The following is a 14563-nucleotide window of genomic DNA, read 5'->3' as shown; positions in this document are numbered from 1 at the left end:
TTGCATACTGTCCGCGCGCCCAGGTAGGGAGGATCTGCTGAGAAAACTTGGCGCAAGTCTCCCTTGCATGATTTGCGCGCGCGTGGGAAGGGTGATCACCACCTTGATTTTTCTGATTTTCAAAAATTCATAACTAATTCAAATAAAATCGAAATCAAGTTCTGTAAAAAACTAAATTGCTTAATTTTTTCCATACTATCCAATAAAAATAATTCCATAAACGAAAATTCAATTAGTTTTCCCAGAATTTTACAAACATCAATCAATCATCAATCCAGCACACAAAAAAAACATGATACCATCCAAATCACAAACAAATCGTTTTAAGTCCAAATTTCTTGCAAGCAAATGAATTACCATGGCTCTGGTGCCAGTTGTTGGAATTATTTTACCAGGATCTTAGATCTACTCACAAGTATGTTGATTAACAACCTAAATATGAACTTCTAAAATGAATATAAGTAAACACATATAAAGTGTGAGAAACCTTACATTGGATGCAGCGGAATAATATGTCTCCTTCCACTCAGATCTCTAACCCTTGTATCCTTTCTGTTGCAGAGTATTATCAAGATCTGAGCCCGAATGTCCTTCTTTGTTGAATCTGGATTCTTCACAGTCTTCCTCACTATGATTGAGGTACTACTTGCTGTGTGTGGGCACTACTCTATCACTTAGAGATTTCGAAACAAAGAAGAAGAAAGAGAGAGAGAGATGTGGCGGCTCAGGAAAATTTCTGTCAAAGGAATGAGATGCAATTGTGTTGTGTGTGTTTCTTGAAGCCTTTACCTTCTATTTATAGAATACCACACAAGGTTAGGGTTGAATTACTTGGCATTAAAATAATGAAAAAATAAATGATAAAAGCAATGCTAGTGGCCGGCCATGGCAATATGGAAATAGGCCTCACTTTTGCAACTTTCCTATTTTATCATTTCTGTTTGCCATTTTCTCAAAAGCTGCCAATTTTCACATTCAACCATATAAATGTCAATTCTAACTATTTAATAACTATAATTAATTATTAAATAATATTGTCATTTATTATATTTATTAATTAGACTAACCAAAGTCTCTTAATTAATAAATATACCCTATAAACTCTTTCTTTACAGTTTCGCCCTTAATAAGTGATAAATTCACAAATAGACATAGTCTAACTTAAGAATTATAATTGATTAATTAAAACCAATTAAATGAGTCTTACAAGTAATATTTTCTCAATTAGTGTGGGGACCATGGGCCTATATATCTGAGCTTCTAATAAGCAGATCAAGAATTTATCTCTTAAATTCACTGACTTATTAATTCTTCGTTGAATCCACGCATAGAACTTAGAATTGCACTCTCAGCTATATAGAACGCTTTATATGTTCCACCATATAGATACGCTATTAATTATCCATTGTTATAATCCTAATTTGATCAATGATCTTCTATATAGATGATCTACATTGTAAAGGGATTAAATTACCGTAGCACCCTACAATGTATTTTATCCTTAAAACACTTAACCCCTTATAAATGATATTTCAGCTAAGTGAAATGAGTACTCCACCATTTATTTTCGTTTGGTTAAGCTCGAAGGAAATCATCCTTAACTTTCTATTCGTCAGATAGAAGTTATAGATTCCATATTTATGCTAGCGCTCCCACTCAATTGCACTACCGTGTTCCCAAAATGTACGTATCACCCTTACCCAAAAGTAGGTTTAACTAACAAATCAAAGAACACGAATAACACTCTTGAGATTGAACCTAATCATATCAGGATTAAGATCATTTGATCTAGGATCAACTAGGTGATATTGAATTGAATAGATATTACAGTAAGTTTAATAAATCTATGTCAAAGTTCAATATCGGTCCATTCCGATGCATACTCCATGCATCCAACCCAAGCTTTACTTTAACCAATACCCTGGAAAGAACAAAGCATTTCTCCAAATGCAAGCAAACTCTGTTGTAGATTGTCATATCAGTAAAACCCCAGTGTTCTGATAAATCTAGGAATCTTTAATCACATAGTCATGTTTACTTTCCACTGTGTTGACAATACAATAAACATGATCAAGTATGTGAAAGGGCGTTTGAATGAATTTATAAATCAAATAGACAAACAATTGATAAGGTGAACCAAAACATAGACAATTGAATGAAAAATACTTCTGCTTCTTTGTTGATATTGAATAATCTGGATTACATTGAAATGAAGCTTTATTTAGGGCATAAATCCCAACAACAATTTAGGTCACGATACGCAAATTCGACATGAACACGACTCGAGATTTTATTAGTTTGACATGATGACACAAAAATTTTGCTACTTGCATTTGTGTTTTATCGATTTTTTATGTTACCGGTCGTGTTCGTGTCTGCCATCTAAAATAAATTTGAAAATTCTACATAACACGAACATAGCATGATGACATTAAAATCAACAATTTAGTTTACAACCCGCCAACACGATATGCGATTTTGTGGGTTTGACACGACACGAACTTATTCGAGTCGTGTTCGTGTCTGCTTTTTAATTTCTTCGTGTCACGTGTCGTGTTCGTGTCAGCAACTTTTTAGTAAATTTAAGACCTCAGCACAACACGAACACAACACACGAACACTAATTGCCACTCCAACTGTAAAGCATGACGAGCACAAGAAAATTCAATCCCAATCCAAATATCACATGTAATATAACATTGTTTACAATGCACTAATTGGCACTACAACATTTCAATAAAACAGAAGTAAGGTTTTGGTTCAATAAATTCAAACCAATTACACAATCTTGTGTAAAATATTAATTTATTTTAATATGAATTAAAAAATGTTTATTAATTTATTTTTGAGTAATTTGCGACATAAATACTTAAGTTTAATTCTTTATTGCAGATAAATACCTAAGTTTTATTCTTTTTACGGTATTACATAAGTTATATTTCTAGAACTTTCCTAGTTACTTGGCCATTAAATGCCAACTTATTATTCACGTGTTATTTTTTATTGGTATATTTAAATTAATTTTAAATAAAAAATAAAATTTAATGATCTAGACAAATTAGGGTCTACCATGTGGCCATTAACTTAACACTTAATGACCAAGTACCTAGGGAAGTTCCAAAATTTTAGTTTAGGTATTATTACTGTCAAAAATTAAACTTAAATATTTATCTGCAATCGAAAATTAAGTTTAGATATTTATACCACAAATTACTCATTTATTTTAATATGAATTAGTTGATTATATGCTTATTTAAATACACATTGATGTATACATATTAATTTATATTTTATTATGAATTACTGTACTTATTAAATTTTTTTTATGACCCAGAAAATTGTAGTACTCAAAAACTAATTTTATAAAGAAAATAAATCTAAGAAAGACATAAAATATAATCTTTAGAAAATAAATTTTAAAAAACAATTAATCCTCAGCAAGCTTATTAAAATAAATATTTTTAAACGCAACATACTAAAAAAAATATCTTTAGAAGAATATGAAAAAAATAAAAAATTACTAATTAAGTGTACTAAAAAATATCTAACCATTAAATTTATTTTTTTTTTTTTAAAAAAAAAAAAAAAAAAAGACATTAGTGTAAAGATAAAAAATGTGTAAAAATATTACTAACTAGGTTCTACTATTACTATCATATTTCCTCAACTTTATTACCATTAGATCAACAATCAAGAGTTAAAAAAATATTCCTATTATAGAGATAAAACCAAAAACTCTACCATAAACATTTCCAATATATATAATGTCAAAATGCGGGTAACAATACTTTAATGTTGTTGTTGTTATTATCATTATTATAGTAAGATAGGATTGTACCTAAAACAAAAATCATTCTAAAAAAAGAACATATAGGAATTAGGATCACCTCCGAAGCATCGTTATACGTATTCTATAACACTTCACACATCACAAAATTCTTCAACACAAGGCTTACACTAAATTTAATATCAAGTACAACATGCAAAATTTAACATATAAATAACTCTATGATTATTGTCCTATGACGGATCGCTTCTCAATGCTCTACATCTACAATAACAAATTACCCTTCTCGAGTATTTGAAATATGTTTATACGATAATAAAATATGTTTATTCGGTTTCAAGTTCAATATTACCATGTTCTAAGCAAGTTAAGCATAGATAATAGCATCTGCCTCGAATATGAGGATCTTACATTCACATATACTATAAAGAAATGCTAACATATTCTCTTCTTTTCATATATATATATAAGAGCATTGCTATTAGACACCAGTGGTGTCTAGTACCTTCTCGACATGTCACGTTGCGATTGGCTAACGATACTTCCTAAAAACTAATATGTTAAACTATGTGGAACCCGATACTTAGTTAGACCAATAGCAATACTGACACATAAGAAGATGCTAGACACCACTAGTACCCTTTAGCATTTCTCTATATATAAATATATAAATATATATATGTTTTAAACTAGGAATTAAAACAGTACACATGTGCAGAGGAAATGCTCTTCGTTTTTTTCAAACATATGTAAAGTTTGCCTCCCATTTATAGATTTTTTTGTTCATGGAACAAGGTGGCTTAGTATATTGGAAGGAAAGATCATTTGTTTGAGTTGAAATTCCAACTTTGTCAATTGTCAACTCCTTCTCACTCCATCTTTCGGTTTGGTATATTAATATAATGCATTGGTTTTGGCACAAGTTGGGTATTTTCTCAGAGCTGAAGTATTATAGGGAACCATAAGTTAAGTCTTCACCATTCCCCTGTTATATATCCAACCATAAATAATAAATAACAAATTCCAATTATAGGAGCGAGACAGAAAGTAAAGCTCATCATATTTTTCTTTACTTCTATTCTACTGGTCTTGGTCGACATGTTTGACTTTAACATAGATAATGTAGCCTTATTTTTTCAAAGGCACATGTTGTAATGATAGCTGATTCTGATGGTAACGATGAAAAGTAATTGACAATTCAAACCAAACAAGTGGAAAATATATATATACGCAATGACGACTTACTGGTACCGATACTAATTACCAAGACAATGAGGCTTCATTGCTGCATTGTCCAGCACGAAATAGAAAACTTGGACCACCTGTACTTTTCAATTCCACATAACATAATAATTGGACAACCTTGAATGTAGTATACCCCCATAAAACTAAAATTAAAGCATAAAAAAAAAAGCACAAATACAGTCCTCTCCTGCACACAAAAATTTTGAACTAAAAAAAAAAAAACCATTTGAGCTAGTAACTCGGATTTTCTACACACATGGCTATATAAATATGCTATATGTATTAAAAGCCGACTGCCTACTGCTTAAACTAAATGTCTGACAAGGTTTCTATTTTTTACATGAAAACATTAATAACAATGAGAAGCAAAATAAAAATAAAAAAGAAACTAAGAAAAGTAAAAGGAAATACAAACATAAATTAATAAAATCAGGGCTACTATTCTAATGCTATTCGTATTAATTATTCTTTGTTTCATTGCTTAAGAAAAGAATTTCCCCAAAGTGGGAATGAGGCTGCAAGTGTGTAATCACTTATTTGAATCTGTTTTCGACTGTTACAGCCTAAAAAAAAAGCAGCAATGTTTAATAATGGCATATGAGCTGTGTGAGTTTATGGGGAAAATAGGCGGAGGACCCCAAAAAGAATTAACTAATGTTAACAACTCATACCATAAGAAGAACCGAAATGAAAAAATGTTGCCAAATAATAGATGGCCTGATTTAGCTAATAAAACTACTAAATTATATTATTATTATTATTATTGGTATATACTTATTTTCTGTTTCACATTTGGTTTGCTAAAGTACGAGTGAGAAGTCAATAGATTCGATTTACAAAGAATAAGATGCTCAGTCAGTCAGCTCTTAAATTATCAAAAAGAGCAAACAAAATCATAAATCCATTTCCAAATGAAATTAAAGGCAGCTTATCAGTATAATAACATCAAAAACCAAACTCCGACAACCGCGCCCACACATAAATGCAAGAAAACAGAAATCGCAGTGTCTAATTGAATCGAAAACGTAATCAAGAAGTAGGTAGATCTTGCAAATCGAAAAACAAAAAATTCAAAACAAAGAAAGAATGAAAAAAGTTTAAATCAATAGAACCTGAGATGAGATCTGAACTCATAAGAAAGAAGAAAAATGCATATGAATCTGGATACGAAGATTGAAGCATAGGAAACCCTCCTCACCGCGGTCTCCGATTCAGTTGATGCAAGGCGGGATCCATTTCGCTCCAAAAAAAAAAAATCCAATCCCATTGCGAACCGGTTCCCGACCTGCACCAAGCGAATTAGAGACCGCTGGTAACTGAATCAAATATCAACCCCCAACCTCTCTCTCTCTATCTCCATATCTCCATGTCTCTCTCTCTCTTTCTCTTTCTAGTTTCTCCTCTTACTCTCTCTTTCTCTCACCCTCGTAATTTTATACTCCCCGTTGCACAACCAGATGTTGCCACGTATACAACCACCGACTTCGTAGATGGTTTTCTTTTCCACTCCAACTATGCCCTTGCCGTTGCTTTTATTTACATTTGCTTTCTCTATTTCAGTGTTCACGTGCTCTCTTCGCGTAACTACCCTGGATTACATTACTCTACTCACGTGACCTCTCTATAAATATCCATCTTCTTCCCCTTTAATACTAATTATTATATATTACTTTACAGCTCATTACATATTAAAACTCAATGCATTTATAATTTTAGTATTAACCTACTTTTGCTACATCCATAAAATTACATAAAGAGTATACAGATTCTCATTCTATTATAATAATTTCTTATCTACACCTAACGTATTTTTTTCTCCTTCACAAATATTAATCCTGACACCATCTCTAATAAAAGATTTGAAATTTATTTTAAATTTGACAAAAAAAAAAAAAGAAAAAAGGCTATATTTGATCCGTCAAAAAATTATTATATTAATAATTATTTAATATTTTATTAAGAATATACAAAAATTATTATTTTTTTATTCTTTTATTATTTAAATAATAGTAATATAATAAATAAAGAATGTAAAATTTAGTAAAAGTGAATAAATTATATTAATTAGTAACATCTAGTAAATAAATAAGTAACATTTATTGTGGGCTAAATTTATCACAATAATATATCTTGTACTAAATTTGGCTGGCACATAAATTTAGTACAATTTTTAGCATGCGTCAAATTTAACACACTTTTTAGAACATTATTGGAGTAGTAGTTTTTTTTTTAAGTGTGTTAAAATATAGTAATACACCACTATTTTAAAACTCCATTGAAGATGCTTTAAGATAGTTGAGTGAACTAACATTATCTTTTTTGTAAAAATAATTAGCAATTTTACCCTTAAACTTTTGACGATACTAATTCTGCCCTTTAAAATATATGACTTGTTAAAAGTTCCCCCTAAACTCTTACATTTACAGTAATTTAGTCCTTCTGTTAGGTTTTGTCCCATTATTCTGTTTTATTGTTGGAGGAATTTTGACAACACCAAATAAAAATAAAAATATAATTTTTAATAAAAGAGCGCGAGTACTCAACCTAGAATGGTGAGTATTCAAATGAGACTACACAGACAAATTGGAAAAACTATGAACACAAGGGAGTATAGTGGTTCAGTCAGATCACGGTCTGCTTAGTCTACAATTGCAAGAGTTTCTGTCTTACCTTATTCATATTGGACCACTCCTTTATAGTGGTTCAGACAGTTTCCCTTTGATAACACAAAACTTAATTATCGAACCGTTTTACATTGAATATCAGCATTAAATTTAAGAAAACATAAATAGAATAAATGAAGAACAGTTTCAATATGTTTTACTCAATACAACAATGCATGCGACCTTCATAGTGTGTATTGTCTGTTCCTATACACGCACAAGCTCGCAGGCTTAGGGTGCGTTCTTGTTAACACAAGACTAATGAGTCCCATGCTAAGATATCTGCGTCCTAATCGAGTCGCATATATGGATACCTTGTTTGTGTCGACAACTCAAGAAGTGCGAGTCTTTATCGAGTCACCGATCACGTTAGATCATTCGGACCAGCTCGTTAAGTAAAGAGTTGATCTTTACTAAATCGAAGGAGAAGTCTTCATAAACATCACATATATCGTGGTATATGCGAGACTTGAGTACGTCCTTCTTGGTCCTACGTCATGTGAGACGTAATAATGCGACTAAACTCTATCAAGGTCACATCATCTCGCTGAGCTTGGTTTAGGCTAGGTTTATTCTCAAGAGATTCTCTTCAGACATCTCAGCAACCCTCGAGGGATGTGAGTCCACGTGTCATTCCTATGGAAGCCTAATCTCGAGTTTCTAGGTCAAAAATTCATACTATAACACATAACCCTAGTTTCACGATTGATAGCCATGTCATGAGGGAAACTATGAGAGAGAGGCAGGTGAGTGGTTGTCACGAGATGGTGACTCTTGGTTGTCTTGTCGAGGGTTTCAAAAAGATGGTTGTAATTATTTTTTTTATTCCTTTGAGGTGCCACATCATCAGAACCCTTTGGGGTATGTGCAGTTGTGTTTACTAGTAAACATTGGATTGAGAGACCTTAGGAATTCCTTGCCACGTGTCTCCATCCCAATAAATGAGGGATTTTAGTATTTAAATCTCTTGTTACAAAATAATCCTTACACATTTCCCTCTCATTTTCGTCTCTCCCCTTTCCTTACTTAGAATTTCAAATCCTCAAAATTCCTCTAAATTTTTTGAATTCCCTTCAACTGAGAACGATTTCAAAGGCTTCACTACTTACAAAATCACCAAGGAAGAACTATATTTCAAGGTTGGTGATTTACCTTTCTTTGTAATTGTTTTCTTTTTCTTGAGAATTCGTATGCGTTCGGTGTTTTTAGGGGTAGAAAATGCATGAAACAATAGGGTTTATTATTTGCTTTTCGTACTTTAGGCAAAATACTATATTATTCTGGAAAATACTTGCCTGAAACTTGAATACTCGCGGATTTCAGGAAGAACACTTCGAATATTCGCGAGTTTTAAGAAGTACATCTTCAATACTCGCAAGTTTACCTTTAAATATTCGAATGCTCAAAATTACTTTATCTAACCAATAGCTAAATTTTTTGACCCCATTTTTTAGAGTTTTTTTAACTCTTAGGCCTTTTTTAGCTTTTAGGTTATATGTATTTTTATTGTGAAAACTATCTGGGTTCTCGAAATAGTGGGAGTGTCACATTAACTTAATGTTCATGCAATTGTCGCATGCCCCCTTGGGATACTGTGATACGCCCAACCATTTCTTGAGACATACGGTTAGTTTTCATTTTTCTCACATTTTATTCATTGTTGGAACTAATTAGATTCTTGAAATGGTGGGTGTTTCTCAGTGACTTAATGTTCATGTTAGTGACATGACCCTTATGACACTGAGATACCCCCAGCCATTACTAGAGATGCATGGCCAAATCTGTAAACTTTTCTACTTTAATTTTTATAACGCGGGTGAGGGCACTTAACTCGTTAAAATTGCACTTGCACCACACTGAAAAGATCTTTTATCTTTTAGATGAGCGACCAGTTAGATAGCCAGAGGTATGACTCTAGATAGGGGGCCTTCACAGATGAATTGGAAAGGAGCGACAGCTTCATCCCAACCTCGATGTCCAAGGATGAAGCTCTTGTAGCCAGAGCTCGCGAGGGCTCGTTATTTGCAAACGAGATAGACAGGATGGTTCAAGAATTAGCAGAACCAATGACTGTAGAAGTGCATGATAGTGAGTATACAATGTCGGACCAAGGTTATCTCCTCTATTCGCGACATGCCTCAGACAGCGAAGTCGAAGAAATGGGTGAGGACTTTGAGTTACCAGACCATGAAACAGAGGACGATGAGGAAGGTGAAGGTATCGAGATAGATTCTGTTGACAACGCTCAACTAAACGAACCTTTCTACTGCAAGGATCTAGTCTCGCGAGTCAAGAAATCTGATCTGTCAACATTTGCAAGGTTGAATTTGGTGCACACGGCTACTTCCAAGCCTTTGCCAACACATCGACCTCATCTTCCCTTCACGAATCCTGCAATCATCCCAACATAGAACGTGGTGGTTTCAATTCCTATTCTTCGATGCGGGGTGACACTGCCCTTCCATCCTTTCGTGAAGGACATTCTTTCTCACTATGACGTCTCTCCTTTCCAGCTTACCCCAAACAACTACTGCATAATCCTAGGGTTTTATGCGATGTATATGGAGTACACATAAGGAGAGCCAAGAGTCAAAGATTTTGGCTTCTTCTATGACATAAAGAGCATTGGCCATGACAATGGCTTCTATTGCTTTAGTAAATGGGCTGATTCTAAAATAAATGGGGTAGAAGGCACGATTTCTAATATGGGGGATTAGAAATTGAAATGGCTCTACGCGTTTAAGATGCTAGGGGTCAGGATTGACTTCAATCGTTGACCTCGTACGTCGCGTACTCTACACTTAGTATTTATTTTCATTGCTTTATAAACGCTAATTTTTATTTTCCTTATTCGCAGATAGACTAGCTCGATTTGTATTGGACCCAATTTATCTAGAAATCGTTGAAGTCTTAAGCGACCTTCCTGTGCAAGATCGCGACTGGCGTTTGTTCTGTACTACTGCAAAATTGTGAGAGCACAAGCTCATCCCAGAGGACGCTAAACTTTAGCAAGAACCAGTGTACAAAGAGCCTTCTAAGAAGCAAAAGGAAAGAATAGACAAGCGTCTATCCAAGAAAACTTCGAGACCAACATTAGGTAATATAATTTAGTATGTTGCTGACAATATTGTCTTACCCTTTCAAGTCCTTATTTGTCATTCTTCTTGCAGACATGACTTTCTTGAAACAAGCTCCAGTTTTCAATTGCAAGTCTAAGACTGGCACTACGACGCCATCATTTGCGACTCCTCAAAAGAGGAAAAGTGACTTCGTTCCTACCCAGGCGGCTGACTTATCGAAAAAGCAGCAGAAGGTTGCTCAGGACAAGGGGAAGAAAGTTGTGATCGATCTTGTTGTCAAGGTTCGCGATATCATGGTTCTACACGATAAGTTCGTGACTGATGAGTTTGTCACTAGAGTTGAGGGAACTCTTGTCGAGGAACTCTTGTCTCGATTGACTAATCTCATCTCCCAATTGATGACCGTCTATTCGCGGGCCTATGATGTTTGTTTTAAAGACCTCGATCTTTTGAAGAAACAGAACTCAGCTCTTCAAAAGGGCCTTAAAAAGGCAAAGTTAGATGCGGCAGCCAAAGACAAGGAAGTCGAGGATCTCAGCATGGCCAAAGGCCAGGCGGAAGAGCAAATTAAGACTCTGAATGAACGAGTCAAGAAGCTGGAGGAGGAGAATGCTGGTCTTACCCGCGATCTTGAGGCTGAGAAAGAGAATGCGAAGAAGGCTTATGACCAGGTGGTCTCTAACTACATCTACACTACACTGACCAATTTGCCAGATTTTGACTTCGCGGTCTTTGGACTAGAGGAAGTTGAGATGGCCACTGCTTTTCATACCATGTTGCCTACCGAGACTTAAGGGCTAGGTGGAAATCTTTTTCCCGACGATGTTGGAGATGCAACTGCTGCTGAAGTCATAGATGGTACAAATATGGTCGTAGGTGATTCCAACGCTCCTGCCGCTTAATCTTTTTATTTCTTTTGTCAAACTTCTCTTAAGCGATACATGGGTACTCGCATTTTGTATTTAAGACAACTTGTTTTGCCATGTTTTTGAACAGTGTATCCCTTCGGGGATACTCCTTTTGTTTAGTACTTTTTATCGCTAAATTTGATGTGTGCTCTTAATTGCAATTTAATGCCTCAAAAGACTTTATTCTTGCATAACTCGTTATCAAATTTTTTTCATGCGATTAATTTTCACAGCTTGGTGTGATGAAAATTTTCTAAGTATAAACATGCGAAAATATTTCAAAAATTTTGAAAACTCCAAAAACTGAGAATTCATTAGAAAACCAATAGTACAATATATGGTTACACCCCCTATACATAGAATATTAATAAAATAAATGACTAAGTATATACATGCGAGTACTATTGATAATAATATTTTTGATGTTTCCCATTCCAAGCTCTATTGAGAACTGAGTCGTTGAGATCGGATAACTATAAGTTGCGTTGCCAATTTTTTCAGCGATGAGGTAAGACCTTCCCAATTGTCACTGAATATGCCATGCATAGAATTGCATGTATTGGGCATGAATTTTTACAATACCAGATCTCCTACTCGCATGCTCCTTTCTTTAACTTTTGAGTTGAAATAGCGAGCTATGCGCTGTTGATAGGCCACATTTTTTTAATTGGGCATGATCGTGCCTTTCTTCTAGAAAATTGAGTTGGATCAACTAATTTTTTTGTATTAGTCTCGACGTTGAAAACATCTCTCCTGAATGACCCAGCTCCAACCTCGACTGGTACCATGGCTTCACATCCATATAAGAGTGAGAAGAGGGTTTCACTAGTCGTTGAGCGAGGAGTTGTGTTGTATGACCATAGAACTTGCGGAAGCTTTTCTGGCCACACGCCTTTTTTCTCTTCAAGTTTACCTTTTATGGTATGCTTGATGATTTTGTTGACTGCTTCTATTTGCCTATTACTATGAGGATATGCGACTGCTAAAAAAGATTTTTAAATCCTTAGATCATTGTAAAGTTTACGCATTTCCTTACAATCGAATTGCTTTCTGTTATTAGAGATTAATTAATAGGGAATGCCAAACCTGCAAATAATAACTCGATAGAAAAACTCGTGTAACTTTGCAGTTGTTATTGTCTCTAGAGCCTCAGCTTCAACCCACTTGGTGAAATAGTCTACTGCGACCACTGCATATTTTACTCCTCCCTTTCCTTTCGGTGATTGCCAATTAAATCTATGCCCCAGACTGCAAATGGCTAGGGACTAGTGATAGAGTTTCACTGGCTTGGTGGCCTGTTGACACAGGTCACAATTTGCTGACATTTATCACATTTTTTAGCGAAATTGGTTGCATCTACCCGTAAGGTCGGCTAGTAATATCCTTGTTGCATGATCTTCAAGGTAAGGAAATTACCTCCAGTGTGATTTCCACAAATACCACCATGTACTTCTCGAAGTATGTAATCGCATTCGTCTCCATCGATACATTTGAGCCACAGTTGGCTAAAACTTCTATGATATAGCTCGATGTCATAAATGACATATCGAGCAGCTCGACATCGTAACTTTTTAGCCTCAAGTTTATCTTCAGGGAGTTTGCCCATTGTTAAATAAGTAACGATTGGGGTCATCTAAGTGATTTGCTCAGTTACGTTGACTTGCATGATCTCTTTGCGAAGAATAGTCGGATGAGCCAACACATCAATTGGAATTACTTCGAGTAATTCTGCTTTTCTTGTTGAGGCCAAATGTGTAATGCCCTAAATAATTAGGCATGCTACCCAAGATACTTAAGAAACCCTAATCCCCTAAACGGGATTACAAATAAAATTAGCGCGGAAATTAAACTTTAATAACAAACGAAATGAAAATAAACTTGTAATAAACTAAACTTTACAAACTAAAAGTTACAAAAGTCAGGATCCCAAAAATATTTACAAAACACTATTACAAGTCCTTTTCCATTTGTCGACCTAAGCGGCAAAACAGAGTCACAAAATACATCACTGGTAGACCCCAACCCACTTGGTCTAGTGTGGCCCAAACATGTACATTCATCATCCAGCTCCCATACTCATGGCTGATTAGAAACAACTTTACCCTTTCCTGCACAGTAGAGCACCCGTGAGCCAAGCCCAGCAAGACAGTAGAAAATATCAATAACATGTTTTTCCCAGTATGTAAACAGTAATGGCATTCTTATATGCCTGTATAACACAGACCTGCATGTTAGCTCACATGCCTATTTATGTCTACGTAGCGTAGACCTACGTGTTGCGCTCACACATCTAAATACAATAAGTCCATAGAATGGTTCATCTCGGTTCTAGTTACCGAGTCCAACCTGGTTATGCCTTGAACACATAACCCTAAATCTTAACATGCTCATATACTCATATATATATCATGGCATGGCATTCATATAACATATATCACTAGGGTAATAACCCTAGGCTATTCAACCGCTCATGTTAGGGTAATAACCCTAATCCCGATTACTAATTACTCGCATATATTATTTCCAATATAAGCACCACCGCGCATAACTCTACGTGCTAACTAGTGTCTTACATGATGTCCCCAATAAAAGAGATCCCAAATCCCCGGGTGCTCTGACCAGGTGCCGATAATCCTAGTCACAACCAGCATTTACACAAATAAGGTTAACCCATAATTCCACATTCATAAAATATATTCATGGCATCTAAAATACAGATAATCACATAGAGCTCAGAACGAGCTTTCCAATGATATCTCGAACTCCCAAAATGGAGTTCAGATTACAAAGATATGCATTTTCAAAGTTACACTCGAATTTGCCCAGAAATTCGAGGGCGGGCCACAACATGCAAAAGCCATGCCGCGGCACCTAGGACCA

General features: G+C 34.8%; 1 long non-coding RNA gene across 1 annotated transcript; it reads right to left on the bottom strand.

The window, feature by feature from the left end:
• Positions 1-2151: 2151 nt before the first annotated feature.
• LOC133029343 (uncharacterized) lies at positions 2152-6906 on the bottom strand. The gene is made up of 2 exons (XR_009683496.1): positions 5033-6906; positions 2152-4772 (listed from the first exon to the last, which is right to left on the bottom strand). It is a non-coding gene; the product is annotated as an uncharacterized LOC133029343 (long non-coding RNA).
• Positions 6907-14563: the final 7657 nt, after the last annotated feature.

This window comes from Cannabis sativa, chromosome 7, assembly GCF_029168945.1.
Source record: "Cannabis sativa cultivar Pink pepper isolate KNU-18-1 chromosome 7, ASM2916894v1, whole genome shotgun sequence".
Classification (NCBI taxonomy): Eukaryota; Viridiplantae; Streptophyta; class Magnoliopsida; order Rosales; family Cannabaceae; genus Cannabis; species Cannabis sativa.
The sequence above is the reverse complement of the archived record's forward strand: the minus strand, read 5'-3'. Positions and strand labels throughout refer to the sequence as shown.